This window comes from Peromyscus leucopus, chromosome 8b (assembly GCF_004664715.2).
Source record: "Peromyscus leucopus breed LL Stock chromosome 8b, UCI_PerLeu_2.1, whole genome shotgun sequence".
NCBI classification, from domain to species: domain Eukaryota; kingdom Metazoa; phylum Chordata; class Mammalia; order Rodentia; family Cricetidae; genus Peromyscus; species Peromyscus leucopus.
Genome location: NC_051086.1, coordinates 60,200,619 through 60,216,510, shown reverse-complemented (window position 1 = coordinate 60,216,510; position 15,892 = coordinate 60,200,619).

Sequence of the window (15,892 nt, the reverse complement as noted above, 5' to 3'; positions counted from 1 at the left end):
CCTAGGGTCACATAAAAAGTACTTAAGTGACAAGTGGTTGTGAGTGGAAAAAGTTTAAGAAACCCAGAATCAAGAAGAAATACAGAAAAACCAGCGTATTTGGGGGTATGAAGGTATGGGGGTATAGAAGTGTGGGGGTATGGGGGTCTGAAGTCTATTTGAACCATGACAACTTTGAGGTTCCTACAGGAAAGCAAAGACGAAGACTGCAGGAGACATATGGAAGTCTAGAAATGAGGTAAGACACCCTGACTAGAGCTGTGACCACGGGAGTTTGCAGAAGAGGCCAGAACCAGAAAGATGAAGACCAAGGCTAGCACCCTGGACCTCAGCATATTACTACTGCACAAGGGGTCCCGAGGGCACCAGGCTAAGTGTGCTCAGAGGGTTGTAATCCATTCTAGCCTCTGTGTGCTGCACACCTTCCCTGGCCCAGGGCTCTGCTAATCAGGTTATGGTAAGTCTTACAAGGATGCTGTGGGCAAGGGGAGCATCGGTGAAAACCAAGGAGCTGGGAGGAAAGGAGCAGCCGAGGAAGTTAGAGATGGCCTGGGGAGCTCTGTGTTCAACAGTGGCCAGATGGGATGGCCACTCTTGGTTGTCAACTTAATCTACCAAGCCAATGAGACTGCTGGTGCTGAGAACTCCAGTCTTGAGAGGGCAGCCGCAGCGGCAGTCAAGGGTGGGGAAAGCCTCACTGTAGTAAGCGGAGATGGAATTATGTCCACTGGGGTTGTGGGGAAGACGCCGGTACAGATGAGAGATGGGACTGTGTGTCAGAAAAACATGCATCTGCTAACGTAAGCACTCAGGTCAAGAGAAGATGGAATCACCCAAGAAGTGGAAGGGACTCGTTCTACAGCTACTGCCACCCCTTTCATGCCGATAGTTACGTTTCCCCACCCGATGCCTGCAGATTCCTATCACCATCTCCTCCCAGACCTCCTGCTCTGCCCTGTTGTCAGGGTGACACCCTTTGTACTAGCTTTCCAGCAGCTCACACCCATACACTCAGCCCTCGTGTGGGCAAGGAGGGGAGGTATATAATAAACTGGTTTCCATTGGGTCCTCCCCCAAGGCACCCACCCAGGAAGACAATTCCCCTCAAATAAAATGTGTGTATTTTTTTCCCCCTCCTTTAACTCCAGCCAGAAGAAATGCGGTGGGACCCAGTGACGTCTCACGGTGGGACAAAGCTACACCCTAGGGAACAGCACAATGCGCCAGTGCGGTTAGACTTTCTGCCCAGCGCTCCTATGGCGGAGCAAACAGGGCCAGTCTCCGGCAAATTTTCCATCCGGGCCCCTCCTCTGCTGTCCACTGGTCTTTGACTGGTGCGGGTCAGCTGCTTCTGTTTTGATGGCACAAGTCAGCCTTCTATGGTGGCTAGAGGCCTGGACCGGCATCTAACACCAACACTTTGCAAGCTCATGAAAATCATTTACAATTAAGCATTTCCCAAACAACTCTGCTATTTGCTTTTGTCAAAAGTCTCCTGACTTGATAAGCTTCAATGTTTACACATCTGAGGCCTACTGGAATAATTCCAGCTTCCCTATGCTCTGTTTGCCCCTCGTGGTGATTTAATATTTATTTATTTTTAAGACAGGGTCTGGGGCTGGAGAGATGGCTCAGAGGTTAAGAGCACCGACTGCTCTTCCAGAGGTCCTGAGTTCAATTCCCAGCAACCACATGGTAGCTCACAACCATCTGTAATGAGATCTGGTGCCCTCTTCTGCATACATAATAAATAAATAAATCTTAAAAAAAAAAAAAAAAAAGACAGGGTCTGGTTATACAATCCAAATTGGCCTCCATCTTCAGAGTTCCTCCATCTGCCTCTTACATGGTAGGATTGCAGACCTGCGCCACCACACCTAGTATGATTTCAATGTTTTGAATCAATATTTAAAATGGAAAAGTTCTCTATAAAACTCTGGGTAGCTGACTTGTCTTAAAAAGACTGTCATTTCCAGGCTGGGGGAAGGCCCAGTTGTTAAAGTGCTCACTGCATAAGAGGAGGGAATTGAGTTTAGTGTCCTAACACCCATATAAAAAGTCAAGCATGCCAGGCAGTGGTGGCGCACGCCTTTAATCCCAGCACTTGGGAGGCAGAGCCAGGCGGATCTCTGTGAGTTTGAGGCCAGCCTGGTCTACAGAGCGAGATCCAGGACAGGCACCAAAACTACACAGAGAAACCCTGTCTCGAAAAACCAAAACACAAAACAAAACAAAACATAATAATAATAAGATGGAGATAGAGGAAGGCATGCAACATTGACCTCTGACCTTTGGGTGCATGCACCCAGCATGTACATGTGTAGATATACAAAGGCATCTCTTCCATACAAAATTGTCATTTTTCTCAAGGGGGTCCACATGTGTGTGGATGTGTGTGTGTACAACTTGTTTCACATTTATCTTGATAGCTTATGGATGTAGGCGTTTTCTAATGTCTGGTGTAGAGTTACCTAAGTGGAGTTTGGAGATATTACTTCTCTTTCCATTCTTTCCCTTACCTTCATCCTTGGAATGAGGAAAGCCACTAGGAACTGATCTGCCAAGGCCAGACCTAGAACTTTCTGAGACAAAGGAACATATATCCCTTTTCCACACTTTCTGTTTTTGTTTTTGTATTCTGAGGCAGGGTATCAGTATGTATCCCCTGCTGGCCTGGCACTCTCTATGTAGACCAGACTGTCCTCAAACTCACAGAGACCTGTCTGTGCCACTCTGCCTGGCCCTTCACTACATTTTCAACACACGAGCACAGGCAGACTGCTTTCTCAGGAGTTCTGTGCTCCCTGCTCCCTCCTAAATCCCTTGCAAATTCAACCCCACACTTGACCTTTCTCTCTTGGCCCAAAGACTTGGCCTTTTGGCATACTCAACATTAGTTGTAAATTGTGTCTGGGTGTTTGCTTTGCCTTGTTTCCTGAAATATCACCCAGGGATCTTGAATGAGGCTGTCTCTGCAAATTTTTTCCTGCCTCTGGATAAGACAACTCCTTCCAATCGCCATTGTCCCAGGTGCTCGCAATCCACTGACCAGACAGGGAAAAGGGCACAGACAGAGAAAGGGGCCCGGATGGACTCAGGTGTGATGCAGGAACAATGAGAGAGTCTGGTCAAATTAGAGTGCACTCCTCGAGCCCCACAGGGACACATTAATACACGGGGAGCTCTCAGGCTCTCAGGACGCCCACTTCCTTTGTATAAAATCACATAGTATTTACCTACCACCTAGGCAACCTCCCAGGTAGTTTAAATTATCTTTAGATTGCTGATAATTCCTCACATAAATGCTATGTAAAAGGTTGTTACATCATATTGCTTAGGGAATAATAAGAAAAGTTGGCACATGTTCAGCAGAGGTGCACTTTCAAAGATGGTGTGTGTGCACTGGCACATGTGTGTGCACTGGCACATGTGCTTCAATGCAGTGTCTAAGGGGGCCAGAGGCGTCGGCTCCCCTGGAGCTGGAGTTACAGGCAGTTATGAGCTGCCTGACGTGGGTGCTGAAAACCGAACGCAAGTCCTCTGCAAGAGTAACACACACTTTAACTGCTGAGCCACCTCTCCAGCTTCCAGGGGCATTCTCCTCTGAATATTTCCAATCAGCAATCAGTTAAATTGTATATAGATGCAGAATCTGTAAATATGGGGCCCATGGATATAGAGGACCAGCTACATTTGATTAAGTACATTTTAAATAGTTCATTATAACCACTAATAATACTTCATGACATGCACAAAATCCCAAGCAAGGTGAAGTCCTCACAATATCTAACATTTGTCAATAAATGCATACTTTGGAGACTGGAGAGATGCTTTAGTTATGAATGCTTGTTGCCCTTCCAGAGGAACCAAGATCAGTTCCCAGCACCCACATCCATGGCTTACTATCTATAACTCTAGCTTCAGGGGGTCTGATGCTTCATCTGGCCTCCATCAGCTTGTGTGTGCGCGCGCGTGCGTGCATGTGTGTGCACACACACACACACACATACACACACGTAAAATAAAAATAAGTCTTAAAAGAAATGCATACTTTTGAAATTGGTGGTAGTGAAGTGAACTAGAAACTATTTGTGCTATTGCCACATGGAGGAGCATTTTAGCTGGGAAAATAGTATCTGCTCTTCAATGAACTTATACTTGTTGCCAAGAGGAAATCGTCTTGAATTGAGACAATTTTGTGTAACTGCTGTGTGTGTGTGTGTGTGTGTGTGTGTGTGTGTGTGTCTGCCAAGTGACCACACATGGAGACCAGGTAGCAAATTTCAAGTCTGCAGGAGCAGGATAGGGTTGGGGGTGCTGACAGGATGGGGATGGAGAAAATGACTGGGGTTAGAAGTCACCAATGCTCTGCACACACAGACTGCCTCAGCTTACCATCAAGGCCCACAGAGGAGTGTTATCTATACCTCTTAGGTGAGTGGGTGGTTTTTTTTGTTTGTTTGGTTGGTTTGTTGGATTGTTTTTTAGGGGTTTTGTTTTTGTTTGTTTGTTTGTTTTTCAAGACAAGGTTTCTCTGTGTAGCCCTGGCTGTCCCAGATCTCCATCTGTAGACCATGCCGGCCTCAAACACAGATTTGCCTGCCTCTGCCTCCTGAGTGCTGGGATCAAAGGCGTGTACCACCACCACCTGGCAGATGGGTGGTTCTCAAAGGTCAACTGAAAGCAGATGAAAAGGGTTGAAACGACTCTCTCTAGCTCTCCTCCAACTTCCACAAGCATGTGTGTGCACATATGTACCCATATAATAAAATACAAATAAAGTAGTTAAATGTAATTTAAAAAAAATTAAAAGTAAGCCCAAAGAAAAAAGGCACAAAAGACCTAAATAGGCAACACACAAGAAGGAAACAGATGACGACAAGAATGATAGCACTACAAACTAAAACTGAAATAAGACGCCACTGCACACCTCTAGACTAAAACGGTTCAAAGAAGCAAAAGCACCATTGACAATTCTTCTATGCTGCTCATGGGAGCATAACTTAACATTGCCAGCTTAAAAGCATTTGTCAATGCAGTCCCAGCTGCTGACTGACGGGAGCACATCCTGAGAACTGTGTTGTTGACTTCGTTGTTGTGTAAACACACAGTGAGCTTACACAAGCCTGGATGGCCTAAGTCAATCTTTTGATATGACCTCTTGATACAATCAAGATGAGGTAAACAGTAAACAGGGGACGTGTGAGGTTAAAGCTAGTATAGTATGGCATGCTATTCGGCAGTAAAACAGTTTACGTAAGTGGAAGGGTCATCCTCTAAATGAACAATGAGAATATCATATCATGGATACATAACATCATCAAACATCATATCTGTGCTATGCGATCACATGGCTGGCCATCCAGCAGGTCTGCTTACAGCAGCACCTCATAAACTTGTAACCTATTGTGTTGTGCACTGGGACACAAGGAACTTTTCAGCTCCACTATAATCATGTAGATACTTTCTTGTATACTATCTGTTATTGACAGAAACATCCTTATGTAGTACATGACTATATCTCATAATATCCAAGGTGTACATGCTCTCTAACTCAGCAGGTCCATTCTAGAGCCACTCTGGCTACCAGGAGTTTGTTGGCTATTTAAAGTAAAATTTCAAATGTAGATTAGGAATGTATCTCGGTGGTAATCATGAGTGCCTCGTAAGTGTAGGGCTCTGGGTTCAGCCCCTAGCACAAGAACTAAAACAAAAATTCAGTTTTTCAATGGAGGAGTCACATTCTGAGTGTTCAATATCCATATCTGCTTGGAGGCAAGGCCACAGTGTCAAGCTGCTGTACAGTAGAGACTTTCATCATCAGGGGAAGTTCTGCTAGACAGCGCTTCCCAGGAGAAATTGCTCATTAGGTGTCATGGTCAAGACTGTGTATTTTAGCATTGCTAGAGATTGCACAGAATCCTCCCCACAAAACCCACTAGCTCATTCATAGACACTTGCATAAAAAATTACACAGAAATAAAAATCTACATGGATGAGTTTCCAAAACAATCTTACTGCATATAACAAATCATGATGTGAATACCATGCTGCCCTTTTTAAGAGTTCAAAAACAAGGCAAACTAAAAAATGTATTGGTTAGAAAGACATACAAAATGACAAAATAATGAGGGTATATGTAGTTTAGTGGTAGAGTACTTGCCTTTGGTTTGATTCCTATTAGCAGAGAGACAGACAGACAAAGACAGAGATCCCCAGCATATCAAATAAGCCAAACAAATAGATAAAAAGACAAACAAATAGACAAAGCAATGTTAATATCAAGTCCAGTATAGTTAACAGAGAGGAGACAACCTGAACTTCAAAGGTATTTGTAATTCTTCATTCTTTCTTTTTTAAATTTTTATTATTTATTTACTTATTTATCATTTGTTTGTTTTTCAAGACAGGGTTTCTCTGTATAGTCATGGCTATCATGAAACTCACTCTGTAGACCAGGCTGGCCTTGAACTCAGAGATCCATCTTTCTCTGCCTCCTAAGTGTTGGGATTATAGGTGTATCCTCCACCACCACCACCACCACCACCACCACCACCACCACCCAGCTTAATTCTCTTTTTTTCTTTTCTTTGTGTTTTTTGAGACAGGGTTTCTCTGTGTAGTTTTGGTGCCTGTCCTGGATCTCGCGCTGTAGACCAGGCTGGCCTTGAACTCACAAAGATCTGCCTGGCTCTGCCTCCTGAGTGCTGGGATTAAACGCTTGCACCACTGCCACCTGGCAATTCTCTACTTCTTAAGTTGGCTCACAGGTACTCACTTTATTCATTAAAACTAATTCTGTGTATTATCTGAATTTTGTATAAATGGAGTCTCTCTACTTAAAAAGGTCACTATGACTGCAGTATAAATAATAAGACTAAAGAAAGGAAGGAATATAAGTTGCATGTATGGTGTGCATGTGTAGAACTTACCACTTAAGTGGTGGGAACAAGAATATTCTGAGTCAAAGCCAGCCTGGGAAAGAGAGAGAGACCTGGAGAGGAGGAGATGGAAGGAGAAGAGGAAGGGAGAGATAGAAGAGGAGTGGAGAGAAGGGGAAGAGGGAATGGGAGGAGAAAGTGGAGGGGTTGGGAGACATCTCAGGAGACGATAATTTTATCCAGACAAGATCAAGAAGGCAGTAATATCTGGACACAGTGGTGTAGGCATTTACTTCCAGCACTCAGGAGGCAGAAGCTGGAGGATCTCTGAGTTTGAGGGAAGCCTAGTTTACTTAGCGTGTTCCAGGGGGTGCGGCATGGGGTGGAATTGGCTGGATCTGGGATACGCACTGGCAATGAGTGGTGCAGTGGAGGATGTTTGCCTGATGTGATGTGGAGCATGAAGGAGGAACTTTTGAAGTCAGAGTGGGAAATTTGGGGAGAGCTTTTCTAGAGAGACTAAGGACTACCAGGTCTTGTCCAATTAGGAATTTGTCAAGTGACAATGCCGGGGTGGGGGGTGGGGGGTGGTGTTCTAGTTGAAGTATTCTAGTTTGCTTTCTACTGTTGTGATAAAACACCTACCAAAAGCAACTCAGGAAGGGAAGGGTTTATGCTAACCTGTCGCAGTCACAGCCCATCATGGATAGAAGTCAGTGAGGGAGCAGAGGCAGGAACCATGGAGGAAGCCGCACATTCACTTGGCCTCCATGGCTTACTCAGTTTTCTTTCTTGATTTCTTTATGAGTAGGTGTGTTTCACCTGTTTAGATGTACACGCAGGACCTGTGGAGGCCAGAAGAAGGCATCAGGTCTCCTGGAACTGGAGTTACAGGCTATCGTGAGCTGCTGGGACTTGAACCCGAGTCCTTTGAAGGAGCAGCGAGCACTTTGAACAGCTGAGCCATCTCTCCAGCCTCTCAGCTTACTTTCTTACACAACCCAGGACCACCTGCTCAACTCTGTCGTGAGCTGGGCCCTCCCATATCAATCCTTAATCAAGAAAATACCCCACAGACATGCCAATGGGCCAATCTATTGGAAGTGATTTTTCAGTTGAGGTTCCCTGTTCTCAGATACCTCTAGTTGGTGTCACATTGACAGGACTTAGCCAGCAACGACTTAAGCAGCAGGTCTCAGTTTAAACAGAAACTGAAGGCTGAGCATTGCTGGAAGTGAAGAGAGGGGCTGGAGGGCCCACTGTGCCCACTGAGGAACTGAAACCCAAAATTGAAAGATTCACGGGAACTGCCTTCATTTTTCTTATCTTCCTCCAGGCAGAAAGGAAGTTCCTTGTGAGAAACAGGATAATGGACTGAGGACATAGCCCATCAGTGATGCACTTGCCAACACGAGGACCTGAGTTTAACCTCAGTGCCCAAATAAAAAGCTACTAGGTGTGGCAGCCCACACTTGTAATCCCAGCGCTGAGGAGGTGGAGACAGGCCGGTCCCTGGGGCTTGCTGGGTAATCACTAACCAGCCTAGCCCACCCCGCCTGTCCTAGTCCCAGTGAGAGGTCCTGTCTCAAAAAAACAAGGTAGATGGTTCCTGAGGGACACCATGTAGGAGAGGTGTCTCCTGCTTCCACACACATGAACATAGGCGCCCACACCCAAAAAAGAAAAAAAAAAAAAAAAAAGAAAGAAAAAAAAACAGGATATAGAGTGTCCTCAGTATTGTGGAAATCAGGTAGAAGGGGGCCCTGACTGAGCTCTGAAAATGCTTCATGTGTGAGCCCCTGAGGTAGGCTGAGGCTAGGGGTGGAGTTGAGGTCTGGGGAGCACCTAATTTCTCTAATTAAATAAGTTACTCCCTTCTCTTACAAAACGTTCACCTACAGTCACCGAGACAGAAATACTACTGAAATACAGAAAAGTTGGACAGAAGATAAAAACAAGAGAGGAGTGAATAACAGGAGATCCAAAGCCGGAGAGATTTGACCTGAGGGAGAACCTTAATTAGGTTTCCCCTGGAGACCACAGGTCTTTGTTCCCTTTTAGGAATGCTGTCCGACCGGCTTTGCTCAACCGCATACATACGCCAAGGTTTTCACTCTTCCCTTGTGTGTGAAGTGGATTCTAGCTCAAGTGAAGGCATGGTGCAGAGCAATAGTCGTGATGTTCCTGTCTTCTTCCTTTTCTTGGGACAAAAAGTGAAAATGTTACTAAATAAAGCACACAGGAGGGGGTGTGTCCCACCCTTTCCGGTGGGAGCTCACATGCTGTTTGCCAAGCAATTTCTAGTCTTCGTTCTCGCTTTGTTTCTCTTTATTCTTTGTCCCAGGAAAGAAGGATTCATCGGACAGAAGTGAAACTGAGTGTGTTCATAGCCCAGATGAAAACCAAAAAAGATTTGGCAGCATCTCACCGAGAACGAGAAGGAAAAAAAGAAGTTTCTCTTTTTAGGCCCCCCCCCCCAAAAAAAAAAAGAAAAAAGAAAAAAGTATTTCTTAAAACCCCTTAATTAAAAAAACCTGGAGATGTAGCTCAGTGGTGAGTGATTACCCAGCAAGCCCAAGTCCCTGAGTTGGAGGCCGCCTGGTAAGGGGCCAGGTTTCTTCAGGAGAGCAGCACCTGGAGGTCCATGTGGTCCATGTCTGTAATCCCATCATCACTCAGGAACTGAAGCAGGAGAATTACAAGGTTTGAGGTCTAGGCTACAGAGAAAAGGTCTGTCTCACAAAACAGTATCAGAAGAAAAGAAACAGAGATAAAAAAACAGGCCAAGTCGGGCGGTGGTGGCGCACGCCTTTAATCCCAGCACTCGGGAGGCAGAGCCAGGCGGATCTCTGTGAGTTTGAGGCCAGCCTGGGCTACCAAGTGAGTTCCAGGAAAGGTGCAAAGCTACACAGAGAAACCCTGTCTTGAAAAACCAAAAAAAAAAAAAAAAAGGCCAATATTTGAAATCCACTCCATCTGGCTCTATCGTTTAGAGGTGTGAGGTTACTTAATTGCTGAGTCCATTTCCTCTTCTAAAAAGGGATGTTCCTATTTAACACAAGACATGAGCAAAATGATTCCGGCACCACTTACGTCACAGACTTTGCTCAGTAGTCTTTGGTCATGTATTCCCCATTAACAACCCTATGTCTGAAGTGGGTTCTGTCACTATTCCCTCGTCTTAGGGTTTCTATTGCCGCAAAGAGACACCATGACCACGGCAACTCTGATAAAGGAAAACATTTAACTGAGGTGGAGGCTTACAGTTTCAGAAGTCTGGTCCATTATCATCGTGGCAGGAAGCATGGTGGCGAGCAGGCAGACATGGAGGAGCTGAAATTCCTGCATCTTGACTCAGACGTGAGTCAGACCACTTCCTGTTGCCTGCAAGTCAAGATGAATAGTTGAGATGTACTGATGCTTCTACTCCAAGCTTTGACAGGCAGATGGAACATCATTATCATGAAGCTTCGGCATGTATTTGTAGATGCTAAGTTTTCCCATTCATCTGATGTGGATGGAAAACAAGAATGGCCAGTCAATGTTCAAACAAGGAACACACAGCAGAAGCATCAGTAAAATGACTGGCGACTGTGAAATCAAAAAGCATCATCCCCCACCTTTAGAGTGATCAAAAGAAACTGTAAATTTAGCAGAAAGACAAAGTTGGCAGTCAATCTATAGATACTTCCTTAAAAACAAACGCAACTCACATCTCCAACTGGAACAAAGTCCATCAGCCTGGTGATTTCCATGTGAGCCAAGTTTCGTTATCAAGCCATTTTATGAAGTCTCATAACTATAAAATCATTTCTGGAATCCAAGGTTATGGTGCCTCAGCAGCAACAAAGTTTATGTCCTCTTTCATGAAATTGTTTAATGATGCCCTTGAGCGGCCCATCAGATCCACAAGCAACAGCTGGACAGAAAATGCCCTGTTTGGGACTGAGAATTTGCTTTGGAAGGAACTTGCAGTTTGCAAAAAATGGCATTAAAGGTGGCAACACCTGAGAGTCGTTATTGTTAAATATATACTTTTTAAATTGTGTATTACGGGAGCTCATGGGGCTGTACAGAGGATGCTCCTGAATGGTCCTTCCGTTTTGAATCTATAAGAGATGAATGATTCCGTGTGCTGGAGCCAGGATGAGCGTCCAGTTTTCAAAGCCACTGCTCATATACTATATGTCGTGGATGTCTGTCTGGCAGCTACAGCATTCCCATGAGCGATGTTGGCTGTGCACAACAGCATAGCCTGAAACTGCAGGAACCTGCCTACTTGCTTCAGTACCTAACCCTGACCAAAGCTCTGAGAGGAGCTGCGCCCTCCCAAAGGACATGATTCCAAAGCCGAGGGTGTAAGTCAGCTTTCCATCGCTGTGACAGAACAGGTGAGACCTCAACTTAATAAAAGCTTCGTTTTGGCTCACAGTTCAGAGGTTTCCGTCTATGGCTATTGCATCCTGTTGCTTTAGGCTGGTGGCCGATAGGAACTTGCAGTGGAGCCCTTCTTCCCTTCCACACTTGCTGAAAAGCAGGCGTCCCACAATCCCCTTTGAGGACACACCCCTACTGGTCTAAGACCGCCCACTAGATGCCACATCTTAAAGGTCCCACCACCTCCCAGGAGCCCCACCGACTGAATCAAACCCAGGCACTAGGCAAGCAACTCCAATGACTGCCTGCATTCCCTATACAGCAAATCCTGAACACAAGACGCAGTTCATGATCTACTCACTCTTTAAGAACCATGAAGGAACCCAGGACCTGCCTGGGGGCGTATTCACCTCCTTGCTGACGTCAGGGCTCCTGTTCTTTGAGTGGACAAGCAGAGTCTGATCACTGGCCCTTTAAATTATTCCATCTCCTGCTCTCCCCGTTTTTTTTTTCTCATTCTGTTCTCCCTGTCTGTCCACATCTGTTTTCTATTTGATGTTAATGTGTCGATCCTGGGTGCTTCCTCTCTATATGTGTGTTCTGTGATATAGGAAGTACCTTATAGATGTTTATTCTTGGTGTAGGAGGCAGATGTGAACTGAGGTTTCTGTTGTCTATATGAAGTAAGTCTCCAGACTGCCCTTGGCTGGCTTGTGGACAGAGGGAACGTTGTAGTTTGAGATCCAAAAATTCTTTTAATCTTACCATGGACCCTTTAACAACCTAAGGGCGCCAAATAGAAACAGCTGGAGCTTATGTGTCATGGTCAAAATTTCCACCTCCTGTCTCTGTTCTTCCTGTCAACTTGCCAAAGAGCTGGGTGTCCTGTAAAACCAAGAATAATTGTGGTACTTACAGCCAAAGGCTTGAGAGAAAGGAGTGGCCCTCCCTCCTAGCTGTGTGGCCTTGGACAGATCACTTAACCTTTCTGAACTTTAGTATCTCCAATCATAAATAATGCCAGCATTACCTACCAGAGTGGCTATGTGAGTCAAAAAAAGAACCAAACCCTGAAAAACCAGGTGTAAAATGCTTTATAAACTACAAGGTAACAAGAAAACATAAGAGAACGCCCTTCCTCATTTATTTAGACAGGAGCTAACATTTGCTGAGAGCATCGGAAGAAATAAAGGGCAGTAGTATAGTAAGCCATGAGTCTCCAGAGCAACACTTTAGGAATCTGTTGGTACTGGCTCAGATCTCCACACCGCCCACCCCCGCCCCCGACTCCACCCCCAACCCGAGCTGTATACATACAGGTAGGAAATGCTCTGAGAACTACATGCTTTACAGCGCTATGGAAGGCAACAACCCATGATACAAGTCCTTTGCTATGTGCCCACATGTACATGCTTGATGTTGCCAAGATAAATTCTCCCCAAAAGATTCCCTAAGTGCTGAGACATCTGTGGTTAATGGGAGTGTGCGTTCTCTTCAGTCCCTGGCATGAAGTTAAGTAGAATTTGGATATTTGTTTTTCATAAAATGAGAAAAGTGGCTTGATTTTATTTTGGCTCACATCATTGCTCCCCTGTCTCCTCAAAGATGTGTTCCCAACAGATATAAACCTATTCAAAGAGATAAGCATGGTTTTCTGGCAGGTCAGTCAGCATTTTCTATGACTCAGAGTCCATAGGGGGTAGGAGGGATAGGATTATTAAGAAAACTGTCCTTGGGTTGGCAAGATGGCCCAGAGGTTAAAGACACTTGCCACCAAGCCTAATGACCTCAGTTTGATCCCTGGGACCTGCATGGTAAAAAAGGAGAGATGATTCCTGCAAGATGTCCTCTGAAGTAAGCAAGCAAGCTACCTCCCAACACAATAAATAAATAAATATAATTTTAAAATTAAAAAGAAACTTGCCTTGACATTAAACATTATTTTATTAAACTTTTTTTTTTCATTTTATAAACTGTTTTGATTTGCTTCATTGCTGGAGATTGAACCCAGGTCCTCACACATACTAGGAAGTGCTCTGCCACGGAGCTACACTAACTCTCTTGAGTTCTTATTATGATGAAAATATCTGTATTAGTCAGAAGTAACAAAAACAAACACCTTTCCAATCCGGTGGCTTAACACAGAAGTCTAACTCTCATTTACACATGAACAGGAAGCTCTGGTCCACAGGGTTATTAAGACCCTGACATCTGTTCACAGCTGCCACATCTGGGAATGGAAAAACCTAAAAAGCCTGTTCTGCTTTTCTTTGTTCAGAAGTGACACTACTCGATGACTAGAAGTCATATAGATGTACTGATGTCAAACAGACAGGAAACATGATGAGTACAGAGACACTCAGAAAGCATGTCTTGGCCACAATCCTCAGCCCCTCAAAGAGGCAAGAGGCTCTGGATGACTCGCCCGCCTTTATCCTCATCCTTGCACCACGGAGCAAGCCGCCCTGGTTTAGACTCCCAGCTCAGCCCCGTGCTACTTGTGTGACTGAGCAAGTCATTCTGTCCTCCATTTCTACACCTGTCAAGTGGAGATTCCAACATCCACCTCTGCACAGGTTCGAGAGACACTTTATAATTGTCACCGGGAGGGCACAAAATAGCTAAGGCAGCAATTCTCTCCCAACAGTTCTGATATGGCAGACTCTCTCAAAGACTATGGTGACATTTTCCAAAGGCATCATGACCAAGATTATTGCAAATTACCTTTGCTTATAAATTCTCTGTAAGTCATTCAAAATAGGATGAATACCGACACCATTCTTGGTATAATGGGAGGTGTGGTTTCCTTCTATTGTGTAACTTTCTTTTCCTTCTGTGATACCGTCCCCCACTCCAGGGCCCAAGCGTTAGATCAGCCTGGGTGTGAATCCCAGTTTAGTCACCCTCTTTAGTTAGCAAGTGTCCTGGGCCCAAGTGTCCTCATCTTTTTTTGTGCTGAGATTGATTCAAGGCTTCTTAACATCGGGCAGTCATGACTGTTTCACAGGGTTTGCTACAAGATTAAAAAATAATTGGGATCAAGTCCCCAGCACATTAGAGTGTAACTGTCTATCCTTGGATACATTTTAATGAGCATTCCTGAGTTTGGTGTGAGAGCTTTGCCACAGAAACCCCACTGAGTTGGTGAAAGTTCAAGTGAACACCAGGTTAGGACCTGTGTCCGGAAATGGCTTTCGTTAGCACGAGAGGACTCATCTACTCCTAGACATCAAAGAGCAAAGCAAACAAACAACAAAAATATTCACTTAGGAGACTTAGGCATATGAGTACACATTTCTGACTTCTTCTAAAGACTTGACTCTGTCGCCAGTGGTCAAAATGAGCTTCTAGCAGACAGATGACCTCTCTGAGGATGCCAACAATCCTTATCACTCCATAACAGGGAGTGAATGAAGGGGTAAAGATGGCCGGGAGGGGGAGCCATCTTAAATATTCAGCCAAACACTAATGATTATATTGGGTGTTTTTGCTGCTCCTTTTATTTTTATTTTTTTTTATTCTTTGAGAATTTTATACAGTATATTTTTGTCATATTGCTTCCCACCCCCACCCCCCAGCACTATTCTTTTTGGGTTTTGGTAGTTGTTATTTGACACAGGATCTCATCTAGCCCAGGCTACCCTCAAACTTACTATGTAGCTGAAGTTGACCTTGAACTCCTAATAGTCCTGCCTTCACCTCTCAAGGGCTGGAATGCAGGCATTTGCTACCCTGGCTTATATTGTTAACCCCTAAAAGACTGCAGAGTTTAAATAAAGTACCATTTTCTTTGCTTTTCGGTGGAATGATATTGACTGGGTAATTGGATTATCCTAATGCAAATTCAGCCTAACAAGCAAATATTATTGATAAGTGTTTCTAAAATTAGGAGGATAGATTACTACAATAAGTAGAATCTGCTTGATAGATTACTTCTGGCAAAAATATGGTGGAGTAAAGGATAAAGGTTAGTGGTAGAGCACTTGTCCTGGGTTTGATCCTTAGCCCTAGGGAGGAAGAAAAGGAGGAGGAAAAAAAGAGGGGCTGGTCAGTTAAAGGCACAAACTGTTCTTGCAGAGGACCTAAGTTCAGTTACCAAGACCCATGGTCAGGTGGCTCGCAACCAGCTACAGGGGATCTGATGCCCTCTTCTGGCCTCCATGGGCATTACACTCACATGCACACACACACACACATACACACACACACACACACACACACACACACACCACACACACACACACACACACACACACCACACACACACACACACAATTAAAATAAAAATAAAATCCTTAAAAAAAAGAATGAAGTTCAAAAAGAAGAAAAATAACAATAAAAGGAGTCCTCATTAATGGAAAGACTGAGAAAGGACCAACTGTCTCTGTCCTTTCTGCTGGAACTTGATCTAAAGTCAAAATTAGAAGTCCAAGTGTCAAGATTTCAGTTATCTCAGAGTAGGTAGAGAAAACCCTGGGGTAGAGGCGACAAATGGGATCTGTTTCCAAGGCCTGTAATTTCATAGCCTTAGCAAACTCACTTTGATTTTAATTGGAGATCTAGTATTAATACTGACTCTGTTTTCTCTGAACCGAAAAGCAAAATGAAATGCAATGTCCATTTATGATTTTGCT